General features: G+C 44.4%; 1 pseudogene across 1 annotated transcript; it reads left to right on the forward strand.

Annotated features, from left to right (window-relative positions):
• Positions 1-1,182: 1,182 nt before the first annotated feature.
• LOC309798673 (recombining binding protein suppressor of hairless-like) lies at positions 1,183-8,336 on the forward strand (annotated as a pseudogene). Its single transcript has 2 exons — positions 1,183-1,304; positions 6,690-8,336. The product of its transcript is annotated as a recombining binding protein suppressor of hairless-like (transcript).
• The last annotated feature ends 1,052 nt before the right edge of the window (positions 8,337-9,388 follow it).

The following is a 9,388-nucleotide window of genomic DNA, read 5'->3' on the forward strand; positions in this document are numbered from 1 at the left end:
GTTCACGGATGTTATACTGGGGACCAGGGAGGAAATATTAGGCTTCCTATTTGTATTGATTCTTAATCCAAAAATTAAGGAAGAAATTCAGCTTTGGTAATACATATCTAATATAGTGATTGTCCCTAGGGTCCCCACTTGGTTCTTCTGTCACATGGTTTCCTGAATCATGCTCTATGTTGGGAATGTCATAATATGGAGAGACTTAAGAGAGGAAGGCACACTTCAGTTTATTGGGAAGTATTGCAGTTTCCATTAGCCTGGTTACATGGCTGGATTTTCCAGCTCCTTTCCTCCCACCCCAAAAGATCTAGCTGAGAAAGGATTCTTGAAAACTGAACAAGCAGGACTGTTTAGATATAATCATAAAATTCTCTTTAAAAATGTCTTGGGCTTCCCCTGATGGTCCAGTGGTTAAGACTCTGCGCTTTCACTGCAAGCAGCACGGGTTCCATCATTGGTCAGGGAACTAAGATCCCACAGGCCGTGTGCTGCAGACAAAAAAAAAAAAAAAAAAGTCTTGTGGGATTTTCCTTCTCCCTGTCTCCACACGGCTAGCCTGGGAGGGCGTGATGGTGGCAAGCTTCTCTTTCTGTAAGCCTCCCCTCTCCTAGGGCTGGGAGCAAGAGTTGGGAGGAGAGCCAAGGGGTGGAGACTCCTTACTTGGCTGGGGCTGGAATAATCTGACTCTGCTCTCCTGACCTGGGAGATTTTTGAAGCTGTCTTTCTTTGGTGGGCACTTCTGTGGGTTCTCGGGGACTCCCGTGCTAGGTCTGCCCGCAGCAACTCAGGGTGGCTGGGAGTGCTGCTCCTGCAACTTGCTGTTTCCCGCCCAGCCTAAGTTTCTATCTCCAGGGGTTCCCGCCGCAGCCTCTTACCAGCTGGGTCCTCTCCGGCTGTAAGCTGCCATCTTGGGAGGATCCTTCTAAACCAATCCAGGCCAGTGTTCTTTTTTTTTTTTTTTTTCCGGTACGTGGGCCTCTCACCGTTGTGGCCTCTCCCGCTGCGGAGCACCGGCTCCAGACGCGCAGATTAGCGGCCATGGCTCACCGGCCCAGCCGCTGTGCGGCGTGTGGGATCTTCCCGGACTGGGGCACGAACCTGCTTCCCCTGCATCGGCAAGCAGACTCTCAACCACTGCGCCACCAGGGAAGCCCAGGCCAGTGTTCTTATTGCAAGTTCATGTCAGGTCCTGGTGATAGAGGGGCGTGCACTCCCGCTTTGGACCCACCACTGGAGGAGGAAAGTGCAGCGACTTTTCTGACTTGGCCCCAGGGAGCCGGGCAGTCCACGGAGGCCCAGCAGTAGGTCCTTAACCAGGTTGAGGGTAGGAGGGCACTTCCTTCCAGCCCTCTCCCTTGGTGCAGGAAGTGCTATAGGCGACATCACTGTGTATATAACGGGCAACAACCCTGAGCCTGCTGTGGGGCTGCCTGGGTTCAAATCCTACCTCGGCCTCAACCGTTGTGTCAACTTGCAGAAATTGCTGAAAAATCCCTGTCCCTCATTTGTAAAATGGGGATAATATTAATGCCTGCTTAGTAGGGCTATCGTAAATGCAATATATTTCCAACACTTGGAACAGTACCTAGCACTATAAAATACTTGGCGCTGTAAAATATTAGCTGTTATTAGACACATCATCCTTCTTGACCACCATTCTAGTTAAGTTTATTAATACATCATGGACTAAAGTGATAAAAAGAGAACACTCATTCATCTTACCTAATTATTACATGTCCTTCTAGTAACAAATGATTCCAATTAGGTTTGATTAAATAAGTATACCAAAGAAGTAATTTTTGCTAAATTTTAATAATTATATATATCCTCCTCAATGTAATTCTATTTCATTGGGGGTAAAATTTAAAATATTAAAAGAGTCAAAATTACCTCAAAAGTAAGCATTTTGTCTTATGAGGCACATGAAAGCATTTGCAATTTTGTCATCTCTTGTCTAATTGTTTCCACTCTGAAGACAAAGTGTACATTCAAGAGGCTTCTTGTTAAATGCGTGGCTAATTCTCAAATCAGTATTTTCAGCCTGGACTTTTTTTCTGGAATTCAAGAACATTGCTTCCTATTTAAAAAAAAAAAATTAGCTGTTGTTATTTTCCTAAAAACAAGACCTTTTGAGTAGAATTTTTCTAATACTTTATAATGAGATGGTGGCATCTCTGCAAGAGATGCTGCTTTTCCATTTGCAGTGGTAATACAGTGTTTATTTCGAAAATTCATTAAGTTTTTAAAAAAGAAGCCAATTTAAAGAAAAATATGAAATTAGACAAAAGTACTGAAAGACATGATAAAAGTTGTGAAGATGGTATACAATGATTGGTCTTTGGAAGACTCATTTCCAATAACTTTTTATTTGTTTGTTTGTTTGTTTATTTGTTTATGGCTGTGTTGGGTCTTCGTTGCTGCGCGCGGGCTTTCTCTAGTTGCGGCGAGCAGGGGCTACTCTTCGTTGCAGTGCAAGGGCTTCTCACTGCGGTGGCTTCTCCTGCTGTGGAGCACGGGCTCTAGGCTCGAGGGCTTCAGTAGTTGTGGCTCGCGGGCCCTAGAGCGTAGGCTCAGTAGTTGTGGCCCACGGGCTTAGGTGCTCTGCGGCATGTGGGACCTTCCCGGACCAGGGCTCGAACCCGTGTCCCCTGCATTGGCAGGCGGATTCTTAACCACTGTGCCACCAGGGAAGTCCCTCCGGTAGCTTTTGAACTCATGGTGGTACCCTAAGACTTTAACGAGCCTGACAACTATCCCTCCTGCCCCAGAAGCTCCCATGGAAGTAGCTTAATTTTTTATCTGAATTCACCAACATTTTCTCCAAAGGGGTTTTTTTTTTGATTGAATACCTTCTTCAGTTAAAAACGAAACAAAAACTTGAGCATGCAACCCCCATATATGTTTGTTCAAAATTTGTAAATTGTATTTATATATGAGACAGAATCATGTAGTAGTTATAACTGTAAACTCTAGCCAGACTGTGGTGTTCAAATCCCAGCTCTGCCACTTCTCAGCTGTGTGACATTGGAGGAATCAGTTGACCTGTCTGTGCTTATAAAGTACAAATAATAATATCTATATATGTAAGCTCTTAGAACATTGCCTGGCATGGAAGAAGAACTCAGTTGCATTATCTAGTATTATGACAACTGTGCAATAGAAATCTTAAGATCAAGATAAAAATAAATAGGAATAGAAGGTCCAGTATGTCCCTTAACAGTCATGTAAACCATGGGGTGCATTCACCCCTGGTTTGGAGACTGCTGGCTTCAGCAATGGTAACAACATACCATGTCCCTAAGTATTCTGAACCTTGAGGTACCTTCTAAAGCTTGGAGGACTGTGGGTGGATTTCCCCACACCTGGATTATGGGCACTCTCATTTCTATGCAAACCTCCTGGTTTTGCTCTTGTAAACAGTAATCAGGTCAGGCTGACTGGGGCCAGGGAGTCCTTGGCTTCTTGGCTAGACCTGCCCAATCACTATTCCAGATGGAGCAGTGCCTGGGCTTTGCTTCTTGCTTTGCACGTGCTACCCTAGCCTTAGGCAACACCCACCCAAAGCCAGGAAGACAGTGGCCCATAGGGACGGCTGCATGTCAGTCTGTGCTGTGAAACCAGCCATCATTTCAATCAAATGTGATAACAGCTGATTAAAGCATTTCTACCTAAAGACTGGTTTGTAGCACATTCACACGGACTGAGTCCCCTGCTGCCGGCAGCTGTTCTTGTTGACACGGGGCCGACGGCAGGACTTGGGAAGGTCCCCTCAGATGCTCCAGCAGCCAGGAAGCTGATGGCCCTGGAAATGCTGAGAGAGGCTGGCTTCACCAGGACTGGTTGAAGGACTGGCACCTTTGAATCTGTCCAGGGAAAGGGCTGGTCAGTTTTGTGTGAACAACTGGGAATAGTAAACCCAGTGGGAACTGGATTTAGTTACCAATAGCAGATCTCAGTGGATCTACAGAAATTGCCCCCAAATTCCAGCTGCTTTAGGTCAGATAATTTTTGAGTTGAAAAGGCCCTACAGACAGACCATCTAGTGAATCCCAAACCTGGCTGCTTACAGTGTCAGTGGGGACCTCCCAGTCAGACCTCCCTCTCACCCAAGCCAGAGGTAGCTTTACCCTGAATTTATTGATTATAAAAACCATCTGTGAAGTTTGGGGCCCAGTAGGTCTGGGATGATGTTCAGGAATCTGTATTTTTAAAAAGTGCCTCCAGTGATGAGCTGGAATGGGTGGATGCTGGTCATCACTGAGGCTTGCTTGAGTGGCTTGAGCACTGGAGTTAGAGCTGAAAGACCAGAGGGCCAGCCCTGGTGGTGCCACCTTCCAACTGTGTGACATTGGGTGAGGGATGTATCCTCTGTGAGCCTCATTTTCTTCATCTGCAAAAAGGGCATAAGCACAAAAACCTCCATTGTTCTCACAATAAACTCCCTTGATCTTGTGCCTATGAACCCGTAAAACGCTACACAGACATAGGACTTAAAAACTCATGCCAATGGCTCATCCAGCCTAGGGTTGGTCACCTCTAGCAATAGGGAGCTCATTACTTCTAGAGACAACCCCTTTTTCTTTGGGAAGCTCCTGGAGACAAAAGGTCCTTCCTTACTTTGAGCAGAAATCTGTTCTTTAGTATTTATCTAAGGAAAATGAAAACACGAACTCGAAAAGATATAGGGATCCCCATGTTCATTGCAGCGCGATTCACAGTAGCCAGAAGCAACCTAAGTGCCCAATGATGGATGAATGGATAAAGAAAACGTGGTATATATAATGTGGAATAGTTTTCTGCCATAAAGAAAAAAGGAAATCATCCCATTTGAAACAACATGGCTGGAACTTGAGGGCATTATGCTAAGTAAAATAAGTCAGACACAGAAAGACAAATACTGTATGATCTTACTTATATGTGGAATCTAAGAAACAGAAAACCAAAACAAACAAGCAAGCAAACAAAAAAACAAGCTCATAGATACAGAGACTAGATTGGTGGTTCCAGAGGTGAGGGGTGGGGAGTAGGTGAAATGGGTGAAGGGGCTCAAAGGGTACAAACTTCCAGTTATAAAATAAGTCAGGGGGATGTAATGTACAGCATGGTGACTATAGTTAATAACACTGTATTGCCTATTTGCAAGTTGCTAAGAGAGTAGATCTTAAAATTTCTCGTCCCCACAAAAAAATTTTTTTGTAACTGTGTGTGGTGATGGATGTTAACTAAACTTATTGTGATAATTTGCATTACATACAAATATTGAATCATTAAGTCGTACACCTGAAACTAATACAATTATTTATTTATTTATTTATTTTTGGCTGCATTGGGTCTTTGTTGCTGCTCGCGGGCTTCTTCTGTTGTGGTGAGCAGGGGCTTCTCTTGTTGCGGAGCATGGGCTCTAGGCACGCGGGCTTCAGTAGTTGTGGCGTGTGGGCTCAGTAGTTGTGGCTTGCAGGCTCTAGAGCGCAGGCTCAGGAGTTGTGGTGCATGGGCTCAGTTGCTCTGCGGCATGTGGGATCCTCCTGGACCAAGGTTCAAACCCATGTCCCCTGCATTGGCAGGAGGATTCTTAACAACTGCACCACCAGGGAAGCCCCTACTATAATGTTAATGTCAGTTATATCTCAATTAAAAAGAAAGAAATTTATCCCTTGTCACCAATAATCCTCCATCTTATCACTCAGTTTTTATGTTATTCACAGTACTTATGAGTATCTAAATTTGTCTTGTTTATTTACTTGCTTACTTACTTGTTATTCATCTCCTATTAGGATGCAATCTCCATCAGGGTAGGGACTGTGTTCACCACTTGTGTCCCTGGTACCCAGAACAGTACTTGATACACAAGAGAAGATCCATAAACTCTGGCAGGATCAGGAAAACAAAACAAAACAAAAAGTCCCAGAAATCTGTTCCCTGCAATTTTCTCCTGTTGGATTTAATTCCTCTTTTTGGGAGGTCACAGATTAAATTTAATCCCTAACCTGCAGATTAGCCCACTGAATAATTTAAGAAAATCATATCCTTTTCCACCCCCTCCATACCTCACAACTCGAGACTTCTCAACACACTGTCTACTGAGAAAGTCCCTTTATGAATAAGCAAGATCCCCCAAATCACTATAGACATGGCTACATTCCAGCAAAGCTGGAGAGATGGATTCCAGGGTAGGTAATTCAGGAAGAGCCATTTGCGTCTAGTTAATTAAATCACTTATTTACATTAATCACCAGCACTACGGGAACTACTTACTAAAATATTTACTGAGTCAAGGCATAACATTTATGGGGCCCTTTTTATGTGCAAGGCACTGTGCTAAGTGATTTGCTGGGCCTTAATTCTTTACAATAAACCCTGAGCGAAAATGCTAGTGTCATTCTCATTTTATAGATGAGGAAACTGAGGATCAGAGAGGTTAAGAGAGTGCCCAAGTTCATGCAGCCAGCAAGGGGCACATTTGGGCTCAGCTCTGGCTGACTCGAAAGTCCACACGGGTGGAAGATGGCACCTGCTGTGACAGGTCATTGAAATTATGAAACTATCATTGAACTGGAAGCATTATAGTTCTTCAGAACCATTATGATCTCAAAAGGAAAGGAGAATGATACAGGTACACTGGCTGAGGTGTTTTGAGGTGCATCGAAGTGTTCCAGCCTGTGGCTTACCTTAACATGTTCTTGAAGTAACACGGCATGGATTAAAAGAAAATTTGGTGAGCGGCTTCCACCTAACTGATTTACTAGGGAAGCTATGTGAAATTATTTAAAAGGGCAAGGGGATCAAACTGTACTTATTCTTCATGCAAAAGTTGCACAGAAGTCATATGGAAATGAAAAAAGGTTTTTTTGCCCTCCTCCTTGTGTGTATCTTATGGGCAGTGGATGGAAGGAAAAAAAGAACAAATGGAACGCGATGGTTGTTCTGAACAAGAGTCTCAACCCTGTGCATTTATTAGAATAGGAAATAGTGGCCAAGAAATGCAGCAGCTAAACTGGGAAGGAAAGAACTTTTGCACGGCCAAAACATTGTATATATCTGCCTCAGACAAGAGAAAGCACTTCATGCTGTCTGTAAAGATGTTCTATGGCAGTAGTGATGACATTAGTGTGTTCCTCAGCAAGCAGATGAAAGTCACCTCCAAACCTTCCAAAAAGAAGCAGTCATTGAAAAATGCTGACTTATGCATTGCCTCAGGAACAAAGGTGGCTCTGTTTAATCGACTTCGATCCCAGACAGTTAGTACCAGATGCTTGCATGTAGAAGGAAGTAATTTCCATGCCAGTTCTCAGCAGTGGGCAGCATTTTACATTCATCCCTTGGATGATGATGAATCCAAAGGAGAAGAATTCTGTCCGCGTTGGATACATCCGTTATGGACAAACAGTCACACTTGTGTGTTCAGTTACTGGCATGGCACTCCCAAGATTGATCATTAGGAAAGTTGATAAGCAAACCACATTACTGGATGCAGATGATCCTGTGTCACAGTGCCATAAATGTGCATTTTACCTTAAGGATACAGAAAGAATGTACTTGTGCCTTTCTCAAGAAAGAATAATTCGGTTTCAGGCCACTCCATGCCCCAAAGAACCAAATAAGGAGATGATAAATGATGGTGCTTCCTGGACAATCATTAGTACGGATAAGTCAGAGTATACATTTTATGAGGGGATGGGCCCTGTCCTTGCCCCAGTCACACCGCTGCCTGTTGTAGAAAGTCTTCAGTTGAATGGCAGTGAGGATGTAGCAATCTTGAACTTAGAGGACAGAATTTCACTCCAAATTTACGAGTGTGGTTTGGGGATATAGAAGCTGAAACTATGTACAGATGTGGAGAAAGTATGCTCTGTGTTGTCCCAGACATTTCTGCATTCCAAGAAGGTTGGAGATGGGTCTGGCAGCCAGTCCAGGTTCCAGTAACTTTGGTCCGTAATGATGGAATCATTTATTCCACCAGCCTTACCTTTACCTACACACCAGAACCAGGGCCACGGCCACATTGCAGTGCGGCAGGAGCAATCCTTCGAGCCAACTCCAGCCAGGTGCCCCCTAATGAGTCAAACACAAACAGCGGGGGGAGTTACACAAATGTCAGCACAAATTCAACCAATGTCATGTCATCTACAGCAACAGTTGTGTCCCAACTACTGTCTTTTTGCTAGGACTTACACTGACTTGAGTGCGGCAAAATGTTGACCGAAAAAGAAAGAAAAAAATGAACAATCTTTTGTGGTTTCTTGGGAAAACTTTTCATACCCAGTGATACTATTCAAAAATCCCATTACCTGCAAGTGCTGATTTGAAGTGCAGAAGCCACAGTAAAACAAACAAAAAAAACCCCATCAAAATGTACAAACTTTTGGAAAAAAATAAAGTCCACATGCCTGTGTTCGTGGCCTTGCCTCCTGAGCTGGTGCTTTACATAATGGAGGGAAAAAGAAGAAGTAGAGCTTGTTCTCTTATTTATTGGCTTATCTCTCTTTACCTTTGGAATTTTTCCTATTCAGGCAAGAGCTAGATGCTCTGGAGACACAGAGGACACCCCAAGTTTACCAAATCCTCATCAAACTCATTGGAAGAGCTTTGAACTTCCTTCAGGGAAAACGTTGCATCTTCTCTGTTTATATCCTGCTCCAGCCTTCCCTTAAAAGGTTGAGTTTCACAACTCTTGAGCTACTTGTAGGCTTGGAGTGAGACCAGTGTAGAATCCCTTCCTGTCCTCTCCTTGTTCTTCTCAACAGACTGGGATCAACTCCCACTCATTTCCCTGCTGAGTGGCTCCTGGGTGGGCCTTACTGAGAAAGAGCCACCCTGGCTTTGGAGCAGCAGTTTCTGTCACCAGGGCCAGCATGCTGCCCCGTGGAGGCTGCAGGCTGGGTGTCCTGGTGTGGCTTCTCAGACAGATACTTCTTCTCCACTCCAGGCCAGCCCGCCCCGAGGAAAGCTTTCCTCAGTTGAGTCGGAAGGCACATAAGGTTGTCGCCTACAAAAATCATGCCGACCCAACACATGTACACCCAGCTACCTGCCTCTAGGTGTAGGAGAGGGTTCATCTTTTAGCTGAAGTTGTAAAGGGCAGGTTCTTTTTAACTACATGTAAGATGAGGAAGTGATTTGTAGCTTGGAACTTAAGGTTGTGCACAGGGAAATCAGTAGTAAGGATTGCTCACCAATCAGGATGAGGATGTTAGACTGAGGACCTTTTCTTTCAGGGTGCAGTCCTTGTTGGAAAATTTATGTCAACTCCGCTCAGCATACTCTTCCTGGACCAGACAACGAACCAAACCAGGAACCCTGTTTGGTGCTAACTCACAGCAGCCACCAACTCCCCTGAGCTTCTCGTTGCCTGTCTATAAAGCTGGCTACTGGGTGGGAGGTATTT

The sequence above is a fragment of the Mesoplodon mirus genome (genome assembly GCF_964341445.2).
Source record: "Mesoplodon mirus genome assembly, chromosome: 2".
Lineage (NCBI taxonomy): Eukaryota > Metazoa > Chordata > Mammalia > Artiodactyla > Ziphiidae > Mesoplodon > Mesoplodon mirus.